This window comes from Mastigoproctus giganteus, chromosome 4 (assembly GCF_048544385.1).
Source record: "Mastigoproctus giganteus isolate SK-2022 chromosome 4, ASM4854438v1, whole genome shotgun sequence".
NCBI classification, from domain to species: domain Eukaryota; kingdom Metazoa; phylum Arthropoda; class Arachnida; order Uropygi; family Thelyphonidae; genus Mastigoproctus; species Mastigoproctus giganteus.
The window spans coordinates 185126187-185139723 of NC_143578.1; the positions used below are offsets into that span (position 1 = coordinate 185126187).

Below are 13537 nucleotides of genomic sequence, written 5' to 3' on the forward strand. Positions count from 1 at the left end.
ATTAACAGTAGCCGCAGGCAGAGGCGAAAGTGACTCTTGCCCTGCTTCTATTGTAATGAGCAGCAGCCTAGACAGCAAGTTGCTGGGGATTTCAAGAGCTGCTGGGAGTCACCATGGAACAAGTAAATATATGGACTATGTTAGGGTAACTAAGAGTGAGAACAGGTGCATGTACACTTGGATGTACACCAATGATAGAAGTATAGTAAATAAATTTGATGAATTTGAAGTGCTGATAAAGACATCAAAGGCAGATATTATTGGGATATCAGAGACATGGTGTCACACAGTGCAGAATTGGAATTTGGGGGGTACAATGTGTACAGAAAGGATAGACAGGACAGGAAAGGAGGAGGGGTTATGCTATTAGTTAAAAATCACATAAAATCTAAGGAAGTGCATCCAGTTGATGTGGGTGGACAGTGCAGTGTTGAATCTGTTTAGTGACATAAACACTGTAAAGGGAAAATGAAAGAATTGTGTGTTATAGGCCTAATGACTCTGAGTACAACTAACAGATGGACCAGTAAATCAAAATGTCTCGTAATGGGGGATTTTGACTTTTCAGATATTGACTGGAACTTGTGGGTTGGTCACTCGTACACTAGCAAGACTTTTGTGGATTTATTGGAGGATTGTTTTCCAGAGGGAATAATACTCTCGATCTGGTTATCAGCAGCGATTATTCATGCATTAAGAATTTGCAGATAAAGGAACCACTTGTGACAGTGATCACAGGGTATTGATGTGGGATTTACTTAAAGATGTAACTACAATCAAGGGTAAAGGGAAGGGTTTTTGTAAAGGTGATTATAGTGGTCTCAGACAGTTTTTAAATTCTATACAGTGGGATCAACTGATGATGTTACCAATGGTGAATTCTAAATGGGAAGCCTTCGGGGACTTAATCTTGGAAACTACTAGGCTTTATATACCAACTAAGAAATACTGTTCAAGGTTTAGGCCTAAATGGATGTCAGATGAATTAATGAGGCTGTCGCAGAGAAGAAAAATGCATGAGATGCATATAAATTATCAGGTGACACAGAAGCCTACAGCAGATATAAGCTAGTCTGTAATCAAGTCACAAAGGAGGCCCCGAGTGCCAAGCGATATTAGTGACCACAGCGCCTTTTCATAGTGATTATCTGATACGCTTTACTGTATATACGTTTCTCCTGAGTTTCGCAAGTCCGTTAACTCTTGAGCATTATAATTGAATAGATCTTTCAAATTATATAACCCAGAAAGGAAAGTACCTTTCTTTAACCCCCTTTTTATTTTTCGTTAATACTAACCTTCACTTCGCTTGGGTCACTAGGTGGCACCGCTCTTGCCTCCACGTGGCGGGGCTGGTAACCCGGGAGAAAAAGATAATCTCCCGGGGCCAAAAAGAGCACGTCATGAGTAAATCAAACTCAGACTTATCTGGGCTGCCAGATGCACCCCAGACATCAAAAAAGAAAGATAGTTCTATTACAGGAACTTCAAAACGGCAGAAAACTGACTCTGACATCTATCCTTCTCCAGCTTTTCTGATCATGCACTCAACTGGTGAAAATGCAATTGGCAAAATCTCGCCATTTAGAATACAAAAGGAATTAGAAAGCAGAGCTGGAGCTCCTAAGTCTGTAAAAAGACTTAGGTCAGGAGATATTCTGATCGAGACCTCTAATAGTAAACACTCAGAGCGACTCTTGAATATTAATCTCTTTGCTGGAATACCAGTTACTGTGACACCCCATAGATCACTGAACACCTCTAAAGGAGTGATCTCTGATTGGGATTTAATAGATGTGTCCGAAGAGGAGATGCTTGAAGAACTTAAAGAAGAAGGCGTTATACAGGTCAAGAGAATTTCCACCAGAAAAGGAGTTCTGACTCCTACAGGCAATCTCATTCTGACCTTTAATACACCACATCGCCCAGCATCCATTAAGGCTGGATATCTGGTCTGTAATGTCAGACCTTATATTCCAAACCCGCTACGGTGTTTCCGATGTCAGAAGTACGGACATTCCCAGACAGCTTGCCGGGGAACTCCTGCTTGTGCAAAGTGCGGGTCAGTTGAACACAACTGCGAAGCCTGTACTGCTCCCCAACCGATATGCCCAAACTGCAAAAAAGATCATCCCGCTTACGCCAGAACATGCGATCGCTGGAAAACTGAGAAACTTATTCAGATTTATAAAACCAATCGTAATGTGTCCTATCAAGAAGCAAAGCGAAACGTCTCACCACCAACCCTTGCAAATAGATCTACATATGCTCAAATCACCAAAAAATTCCAATCAACCGCATCGCAAACTGAACTAACAGTACCCCCAAAAGAGTCTTTCTCGAACTACGTAAAAACACTGTACAATGCAACTCAAACTCAGGCAGTCAATACGCCAGTTTCTATACCAATCGAAAATCTCCACTCCCCGGACAAAGGATGCAAAGAAAAACAAATCGTTACTTCTGGTCACCAACAGGAAATGGATACTAAGGAAATACCCCCAGATGACCCGGTCCTACACATTTTTGTAGAAGAAGACATGGAAACAGAAAGGCCCTACTTTCGAAAGAAAGACAAAAACAAGAGTGAAAAACAGAGAACCTCAGCACCAAGAAAACGCTCGGAAAGTCTAACTAGAGATAAACAATGAACACAATAATTCAATGGAATTGTCGTGGTTTCCGTGCCAATATTAATGACCTATACGACCTTATCTCTAAATACACACCAATATGTCTCTGCCTCCAAGAGACGTATTTCAAACCTCAAGACACACCAAAACTGTCTTATTATAATATCTTTAGAAAAGATAGAACCGATCAAAATACTGCACATGGTGGTGTAGCTGTTATAACAAACCCATATGTTCCTGTCAAACAGGTCTTACTGAACTTTCCCCTCGAGGCAATAGCGGTCCATGTAGCTGCTGACATCCATATTACAATCTGCTCCTTATATATTCCACCAAGCTTTTCCATCCAACAAAATGATCTAAACAACCCCATAGCTCAACTCCCCACACCTTTCCTCATTCTGGGAGACTTAAATGGTCATCACACACTATGGGGTAACAACAATATTGACCAAAGAGGAAAACTAATTGAAAAATGTTTAGATGATAACAACCTTCTCCTTCTAAATGACGGGTCACCTACTTATGTTCACCTTCCTTCTGGAACATATACTGCAATAGACCTGTCTATCTGTTCTGCAACTTTGTATCCTACTCTAAAGTGGACGGCAAACAATGATCCACTGCATAGTGATCACTTTCCCATTACAATTGAATTACTAAATAAACCCTCTTATCATCTTACTAGAATTCCTCAGTGGCTAATTGATAAAGCAGACTGGGAGATGTATAAAAAATTAGCTAAACTGGACCCTGAAATTATACAAAAATCCCCAACCAGGGAAGCGGTTGAGTATGTCACAGAAACTATACTACACGCAGCAGGACAAGCTATACCAAAATCCTCCTCAAAATTACCTGTACACCCAAAAATATGGTGGAATGACGAATGCCGTGCAGCAAAAAGAGACCAAAATAAAGCTTGGAATACTTTTAGGCGCTATCCAACCACAGCTAATCTCATTCAGTTTAAACGCGTTAGAGCAAGAGCCAGGTATGTTAGACGCAGTAATAAAAAGGCCGCTTGGATTCGCTTCACTTCAACCATCAATCAAGCAACTCCCACACATAAAATTTGGAAAACAATCAGAAAAATGAGTGGTAAATATCAAACGACACCTCAGCCTATCATGGAATGGAGAGGGCAGAACATTTCTGACCCTACCCAAATTGCCAATATACTAGGAGAAACTTTTGCCAAAACATCAGCAACAGAAAGTTACATACCAGCCTTCAGAAGATTCAAAGCAAATTCAGAAAAACAAAAGTTAAACTTTTCTTCAAAAGCAGAAGAACAATATAACTTACCATTCACTATCCACGAACTACATAGAGCCTTGTCAACATCTAGGCGTAGCGCTGTAGGACCAGATATTATCCATTATTCGATGATACAGGAACTAAGTGCTGAATCACTGCAGTCACTTCTTGATCTGTTCAATAGGCTCTACCGGGAAGACACATTCCCTGAACAATGGCACCACGCTACAGTCCTTGCATTCCTTAAACCAGGAAAAGACCCGACAAACCCTACTAGCTATAGACCCATTGCCTTGACCAGTTGCCTTTGCAAAATTCTGGAAAAGATGGCGAACTGTCGACTGATATGGTACCTGGAAAATTTCAATCTCTTACATTCTGCACAATTCGGCATTCGACAAAACAGATCAACACTAGATATACTAGTAAAACTAGAGAATTCCATTCGGAATGCATTCCTTAGATCGGAACACCATGTAATGGTTTGCTTTGACATCAGCAAGGCCTATGATTCCACGTGGAAGTATGGAATACTCTGCGAATTACACCGCCATGGACTTCGGGGCCATCTCCCAATTTTCATACGCAACTTCCTAGACAAGCGAACTTTCCAGGTTCGATTTAAAACTTCACTGTCGGAACTATTTTTTCAAGAAGAAGGAGTTCCCCAGGGCTCTGTACTTAGTGCTACACTCTTTATAATTGCAATAAACACCATTGCTGAACAACTTCCAAACACTATCGATAAGGCACTGTTCATAGATGACCTTAGTATTTCTTGCCATGCGAAAAACATGAATACGATCGAGAGACAGTTACAAGGGGCAATAAATAAGATCAGTACATGGGCACAAACCAATGGTTTTCAGCTTTGTTCTCAAAAAACGTTGTGCATCCATTTTTGCCGACAACGTAAATTGCACCCACACCCGGAACTACAACTGAAGGGACAACCAATATCAGTTCAACCCAGCATACGATTCTTAGGAATCACCTTAGATCATAAGCTTACATTCCTGGAACATATTAAAAGACTAAGAACATCCTGCCAACAAAAATTAAATATTATCCGGGTTCTCTCAGCAACAAAGTGGGGAGCTGATCGCCTTACCTTATTACGGCTATACAGATCTTTAATAAGATCAAAACTTGACTATGGGGCACCAGTGTATAGCTCAGCAAGGCCTAGTTTCCTACGTTGGCTTGATCCTCTCCATCATAGTGCAATACGCATTGCTCTAGGAGCATATCGCACGTCTCCAATACATAGTCTATATGCCGAAGCTCACGAACCCCCTCTCTCTATCAGAAGGCAACAACTTATATTACGCTATGCATATAAAATAAGATCTATGCCTGAACACCCAAATTGGGAATTACTTTTCACCCCCCAACACAGCAGGTTATACCATAACCGCCCTACTGCTAACCGACCGTTAGGTATAAGAATAAGACATCTTCTAGAAGAACTTAATCTGAGTTTTGATAATATCTCAAATACCCCTCCACTATTCCTTGCTCCGTGGAGCATTACTCCACCTTTATGTGATAAATACCTTAATAAATGGGATAAATCTGCACTACATAAAGAAAATTTCTTGCAATTGTACCTTGCAGTGGTGGAGCAGTTTCCAAACTTTGTTGTAGTTCATACAGATGGGTCAAAGAATGACACCCACGTTGGAATCTCCGCAGTTTTCCCGAACATAACATTAGCCTACCAACTTCCACATGAGTTCAGTATATTTTCTGCCGAACTATTGGCAATTCAGGTTGCACTGAAGCATATCGAGACCTCCAATATTGAAAACAGTATAATTTTCTCTGATTCTCTAAGTGCACTTCAAGCCCTGGAAAACACCATGAACATCACCCACCCAGTCGTAAAAGAAATAACAAACTCTTTATATACCTTATCTGAGCTTGGAAGAACCATACATTTCTGTTGGGTCCCAGGACATATGGGAATTCCAGGAAATGAATTAGCGGACAATGCCGCAAAAGCGACTGACTTACCACCTGATGTACAGTGGAGAGTTCCACATCAAGATTATAGACGAATAATACGGGAAAAATGCATGTACCAGTGGCAATCAACGTGGCAAAACCAACTTGAAAATAAGCTTCGAAGTATCAAGCCAAATCTTGAGCAATGGCCTTCAAGTCTCAGTGCAATTCGACAACAGGAGGTAATACTAGCTCGTCTCCATATAGGTCACACTAATATTACTCATGGTTACCTTTTAAGAGGGGAGATTCACCCCCAGTGTGATCACTGTAAAACAGTGCTTTCAGTGAAACATATCCTTGTGGAATGCACAAAATTTGCAATAGAACGCCAGAATCACTTCAATCCAGCCTCAACTGAAGAACCACTAACGCTTAGTTCACTTTTGGGCAATAAAACAGATGTCTCAAAGATTTTTAACTTTCTCAAAGCAAATAATGTATACCACCTCCTTTAGCTAGTCAACAATCAGTTTCCTGACTCTCGATCCATAAAGAAATAGCATAAATACTAACCTATGTATGGCGCATTATGGCCATAGACGCCCATGTGCCAAAAAAATCCCCAAACAAACAAACAAGTCACAAAGGAGGTTATGCAGGCAAAGGCAGATTACAAGAAATCTTTGGCAAAGGATGCAAAGAAAAACAGCAAAGAGTTCTTCACTATGTAAACTCTAGAAAGAAGGGGATGAATCAGATTGGTCCACTTAACATAGATGATTTCACTATTGATGATCCTGCTCAAGTAGCTGATAAACTGAATGAGTATTTTGCATCTACATTCACACATGAGGAGTTATTCAAGGAGAGGAATGCCAGAAGTTTATCAAACTCTAACAGGGACTAAGTGATTTTGTAATAACTGAGAGCAAAGTGGAGGAGAAATTGTTGAAGTTAAACATAAAAAAGGTGCCTGGGGCAGATGGAATCTATCCAGTTATATTGAAAGAGGCAGCAAGGGAAGTGAGCATCCTTAGAGTCAGGGGAGGTCCCCATGGACTGAAGATGTGCAAATGTATCCCCATTCACATAGGGGGTGCAAAGAGGGACACAAATAATTATAGATCTTTTAGTTTAACTTCTGTTCCGGGGAAAATAATTGGGTCACTGGTTAAAGAGGTGATACAGGATCACCTAGGCAAGTTACGAATGGTAAGATCTACTGATACTAAGTATTAACTTTCAAAATCGCTATCTAAATTCAAATAAACCAAGGAGCTTGACTAGGGCTATAAAGCTACTTACAGAAAATAATTTATTATAACAATTAAGTCAATAAAATGACTAAATATATATAAAAACTTAGCGTTCTCCAGAGCTCCAAAATCCTGGCCAACACAGTAATTTGAAATGGCTGGAAGCTGAAATCTTGATTTTTGCCTAATATATTACATTTATCTTGAGTTTATCTTGTTCTTCATTTGTCATCTGCGGTTTATCATGACAAGTGTTTCCTGACTAATCTTTTCTTCTTTGGATTTCTTTTTACACATAGGTTTCTCATGCTTTATCACTTTCAGAAAGTTTTTGTTTTCCTCATCAATATCTTGGTAGTGATAAGTCTGCAGAAGCTTAAACTTGTTCTTAAGTTCCAGTACATACTCCTTTTTCTCCTCTTTTGTTACCTTTGTAAATAATACAAAGGTTAAGACCATTTTATTATTTACTCGAGTCAGTTTTTTCGTTTCCTTTCTTTTCTTACATCTATATCCAGTGTGCATCTTACCATTCTGTGATCACTTCCAACATTTACCTTGTTCTGGACTGTAACATCCTTCACAATATATATATTCTGTTAGTGAGGATGAAGTCAATTTCATTATTTGTTAATCCATTTGGGTACTTCCATGTCCACACCTATTCTTGAAAAAAGTGTTCATTACTGACATTCCTCGAGATTCTGCAATTTCCACAAGTCTTTCACCTCTTTCATTTCTTTCGCCAATTCCAAAATTTCTTATAGTTTCCCTTTCTGCACTGTTTTGGCTCTTTCCAACCTTAGCACTGAAATCTCTGATAACAATGGTGTAGTGAGTTTTCTGTTCATCTAGAAGTCTCACAGTTTCAGGGTACATTTCTTCAACCTATTCATCATCATGGCTCAATGTTGGTGCATATATCATTATAACGTTTAGTTTGTACCTCTTAGAAATCCTGAGTAGTAGTCTTGACACCCTTGGTGACGTACTTTTTAATTCCAAAATGTTGGTTTTTATATCTTTATGGATCAGAAAGCCAACTCCCCCTTCACTCTTTTCACTGTTTCCATTTGTGTACAGCATATTTTCACTTAGCATTAGTAAAGGCACATGATGCAAAAAAGCAAACTTATATAGCATCAGGCAATTAAAAAAAAAAAAAAAAACATTCTCATTTCACCCATTCATTCGCTCTAAATGTTTTTCTAGTTCTTCTTTGAATCTTTTTAAGTTATCAACTTCTAAACGACAGACGAAAGTTTGTTCCAGCAGTCAAGCACTCCCTGGCTAAAGGCAAACTTCTGCACATCTATCCTACAACTGTCTTTCCTCAATTTGAATTTATGCCCTCTCAGGTGACTATTCTGAGCAAGAGGAAGAATCGCATCCGCATTGAATATGCTCAAACCATTCAAAGCTTTATACACCTCAATCAGATCACCTCGAAGGTGCCTAGTCTCCAGACATTGTAATTTGCAAAACTTAAGCCTTTCTTCGTAAGATCAACACTTTGTTCCGTTCACTAATCTTGTTGCTCATCTCTCTACTCGTTCCAGCAGCTCTACATCCTTCTTAAAACGTGGCCTCCAGATCTGTATACAGTACTCAAGGTGTGGCCTGACCATTGCCTTATACAAAGGGATAATCACCTATTTATCCCTTGTTGAAAAATTCCTGTATATCATTGACAAGACACCATGAGCTACTCTTTCAGACTGTCTGCATTGCTCAGAAAACTTCATGTCTTCCTGCACAATTACGCCCAGGTCCTTTTCATTCTCTACCACTTTCAGTGTAGTATCACACAGTTGAAACTTTACTCTGGGGTTACTGCTTCCCATGTGCAGTACTTGGCATTTGTCAATGTTAAACTTCAGTTGCTACCTCTCAGCCCATCTCCTAAACGTTTCTAGATTCTGTTGCGGCAGTGTACTGTCACTAGTGTCATTAACAATGCTACTGACTTTCGTATCATCTGCAAACTTGGACATTAAGCCTGCTATACTATCGTCAATATCATTAATAAATACAGAAAACAACAATGGACCCAACACCAAACCCTGGGGGACTCCACTAATAACATTAGTTCACGAAGAGCAGTATCCATTGATTACCACTCTCTGTTATCTCCAACTGAACCATCCCTTTATCCTTAGCAGCAATTTGCCTCCAATGCCACACTGTTCCAATTTGTGCAGCAGTCTTTCATGTGCAACAGTACCAAAAGCCTTTATAAGATCCAAATATATGATATCAAAGTTATTCTCTGCATTCAGTTCCTTTGTGACCACGTCACAGTATGCAATCAAATTGGTCAGAAAAGACTTCCCCTTACAAACCCATACTGTGTCTGAGCTATAACTGAAGTCTTGTCTAGATGATCCTTCAGTGCTTCTTTAACCAGTGCCTCCATTAATTTCCCTGGAACAGAAGTTAAACTAACAGGTCTGTAATTACCCGTGTCTTCTTTGATCCTCCTTTATGGATTGGGGTCACATTTGCACATTTCCAGTCCATGGGTACCTCCCCTGAGTTCAAGGAAGCTCTCATAATTATGGCTTTTCTGGCTTTTCTGCCTCCTTTAATATAACTGGATAGATTCCATCCACTGCAAGTGCCTGTTTATGGTTATCTTCAACAATTTCTCCTCCACTTTAGTCTCAGTTATTACAAGATTATCTAGCTTACTGCCAGAGTTGAATACACCTCTGGCATTCCCCTCCCTGAATAACTCCTCATGTGTGAATATAGATGCAAAATATTCATTTAGTTTGTTAGCTACCTGAGCAGGATCATCAACAGTTGAACCATCAATGTCAAGTGGACCAATCTGATTCATCCCCTTCCTTCTAGAGTTTACATAAGTAAAGAACCTTTGCTGTTTTTCTTTGCATCCTTTGCCAAAGATTTCTCATAATCTGCTTTTGCCTGCCTAACCTCCTTTGTGACTTGGTTACAGACTAGCTTATATCTATCATAGGCTTCTGTGTCACCTGATAATTTATATGCATCTCATGCATTTTTCTTCTCTGCGACAGCCTCATTAATTCATCTGACATCCATTTAGGCCTAAACCTTGAACAATATTTCTTAGTTGGTGTGTAAAGCCTAGTAGCTTCCAAGATTAATTCTTTGAATGCTTCCCATTTTGAATTTGCTGTTGGTAACGTCATCAGTTGGTCCCACCATATAGAATTTAAATACTGTCTCAGACCACCATAGTCACCTTTACAAAAGTGATTCATTTCTTCTTCTTGTTTCAGCCAAGCCAATGATATTTCAATTCACATTTTCTAATTTCTTTTCCAGATCCAGTCTTCACCGATGAGTGATATTACGTTGTAACAGGCCAAGTTCAGTTTCCGTGCATGGCAGCCTGGTCATACCCAGCGATTCTTAGCACCCTCTGCTCTAGCTGCTGTAAGAGGGGGAGTGAAAGCTGCTGGGTACTGAGGGCCATTTGTTTCATCATGTTGTCATGTGTTGGAGGGTTTGGTCTTTTCCTCTTCATGCTGGCCAGGCATCTTGAAACCATAATTAACCATTGAGGTTAATTAGAGGTCATCACTAGACTCAGTAGTTATTCCCTTGGATTTCAGAAGTGCCAGTGTATTGCCAGTACATAAAGGTGGCTCTATGAGTGAAGTGGGTAACTATCAGCCAGTCGGCCTGACTTCAGTGATGGGGAAGCTCATAGATCCCATCCACCCCAAATGCCATAGAAACAATGATAAAGAATGCATTACAAGATCATTAAAATTGAAATGGAATTTTTAAGGAAATACAGCATGGTTTTATAAAGGGAAAATTATGTTTAGCCAATCTGTTTAGTTATTTACATAGTTGTTTATGAGCTAGATGTGGAAAATAATTTCAATATTGTTTATTTAGATTTCAACAAAGTATTTGACTTAGTTCCACATGAGAGGTTACTGTAGAATCTGGAACACGCTGGAATCCCAGGGAAAATCCTTAGATGGATTGCAGTAAGGCCACAGGGCAGGAGGCTGAGTGTTATGATTAACTTTTACTGTTCAGATTGGGATAACATAAGAAATGGGGTTCCCCAAAGACCATTACTGGGACTCTTGCTTTTGTTTTTCTTAAATGACATTGATGAAGGAATAGAGAGATGTCAAAATTTGCAGTTGATGTCAAGATTGGTAGAGTAGTTAATGAACAGCAGAGCCCCTTCTGGATGACTTAGACTTCAGACATTGTTAGAATAGTGGTAGCTACCTTTTACTGCAGCAAAGTGGGTGGTCTTATGCTTGGGGAATAGCAAACCCAAAATAATTTACTTACTTGGCGGAGTTGAACTAAAAACAGCTGGGGAAGATTTGGGAATTACAATACACTTGGACACAGAGTTCTCTGAGAAGTGTAGACAGATAGCATGGGGTGCTCGTGTTGTTCTATCAATGACCTATTGAACATTTGCATGTAGAAATAGGGAGGTCATAATCTCACTGTATAAGTCAGTAAGAATACATTTGGAATACAGTCAGTCCTCGTATAACACGTGTTTACATTACACGAATTCGAGGCGCCTCCGTAGCCAGGTGGGAAGGAGCAGCAGTGCATAGCACACGCTTCTTGATTAGACCGAGGTTCGAGCCCGTCACCACCAAATATGGGGGATGCGGAAAGGTCAGGGAATGACCATCGCATATCCCGGAGCAATATGGCCTTAGTTGCTAATGCTCCTAAAAACCAAAAAAAACAACAAAAACACGAATTCGATCATACATGATTTATAAATAGGGGAACGATATCTTATATAACATGAACCGAATTCGCTTATGCACGATTCGCCTTTGTGTTTACAAGAAATGGCAGTCGAATGTGGAATCATCCCAACTGAACGCAACACGAAAGGAATGAAGAGATTCTGAAAATGCATTTATGTGTTTTATATCAGTGAAGGGGAAACACATTTCACCATAATAACGTAAAAACCAACACAATTCCAGTTATCGGTATAATCGCAAATGCAATTAGATCAAGTTTACTACCAGTTTATAACAGATTCCACTAGCAGAAACGCAACTGGAATTGTTTTTATTGTTTTATGGTAGTAACCCCCAGAATGTGCTTTAGTAAAATGTGAGGTGTTTAATAGTGTATCTCTGCCTTTACGGTGTTGTTTATTCAGTTGCTACACGCGCGCAGCTTTGTTTATGTGTATCAAGCGTGCCTCCTCATTTTGTAATTGTGCGTTATTCCCTAAAAATGAGTAAAATTCTTAAAAGGTGTGAAAAGAAAGCGTCCTGGTGAAGACACTGCAGATTCAGAGAGAAGAAAAAAAAAAAAGCAATATCGATAAACAGAGGCGCACTGGGTCAAAAATTCTTACCCGGGAAAATTTATAGTGGCCTCATACTATAGTTTATGGCCAAAACCACACCGGCCTCTGGTCCACCGGGGTTTCCCCGGTAAGGCTTATGGCCAGTCCACCACTGTCGATAGCAAAAAAATATGAAACTGTGAAATGCTTTGAGCAAAATGAAAGACCGTGTGATATTGCACATGCTACAGACCTAAATGAGGCAACGCCGAGAATTACAAAGAATGCAGAGAAAATAAAAACAACTTTCATAGCAGGAACAACTCAAAGTGTAATTAAAATCCATTAGATTAAGACACAAAGAATTGGAAGAGATGCAACGGCTGTCAACTGTTTGGATAGAAAATCAAACAAAAAACAAGTTTGCTTACGATAGAAGCAAAAGCATTAGCAATATTTTATTACGTAATAGTTGTAATAAAATACGTATTTTATTATGATTATTTATTGTGTTTGGTAATGTTTTGGTTACAAATGTGTGTTCAATCTTGGGTGGTCGGCACATAACCTATTTTTCCCATAGGGCCTGTTGTTTATATTGCACTATTTTGCATTGCACGAGGGTTTCTAGGAACACAACTATCGTGCTATACGAGGACTGACTGTAATGTGTTCAATTATGGAAATAGCACATAAAAAAAGACATTGAGCTTCTTGAAAGGGTCCGAAGAACAACAACATGCCTGGTGAGATCAGCAAAAGGATGCCAATATGTGGACTTGTAGAGCTTGGTCACTAGCACCTTAAGAGGAGATTTGAATGATGTGTATAAGGCCTTGAGAGGTTCAAGTAAAATGAATGATTGTGAAATTTTCACTGCTATAAATGATTCCAGAACTAGGGGCCATAAATTCAAATTACTGAGTGGGAGAGAGAGAGAGAGAGAGAGAGAGAGAGAGAGAGAGAGAGAGAGAGAGAGAGGGGTTTAGACTGCATTTATTTAGGAACTTTTCTTTTAGTGAGCGAGTTGTTAATTATCAGAATGAATTGTCTCCTTGGGTGTTGAGGCTAATAGCTTGGAGAAATTCAAAGCTCAACTGGATAGATGCAGTGGAAGCCCTGGACTTCCTTACACTATATAACTAATA

The 13537-nt window shown here is 39.6% G+C and overlaps 1 protein-coding gene across 2 annotated transcripts in view; it reads left to right on the forward strand.

Moving 5' to 3' along the window:
* LOC150087253 (oxysterol-binding protein-related protein 11-like) overlaps positions 1 to 13537 on the forward strand; it is a 359580-nt gene that overhangs the window by 135820 nt on the left and 210223 nt on the right. The gene's annotated exons all lie outside the window — the stretch shown is intronic.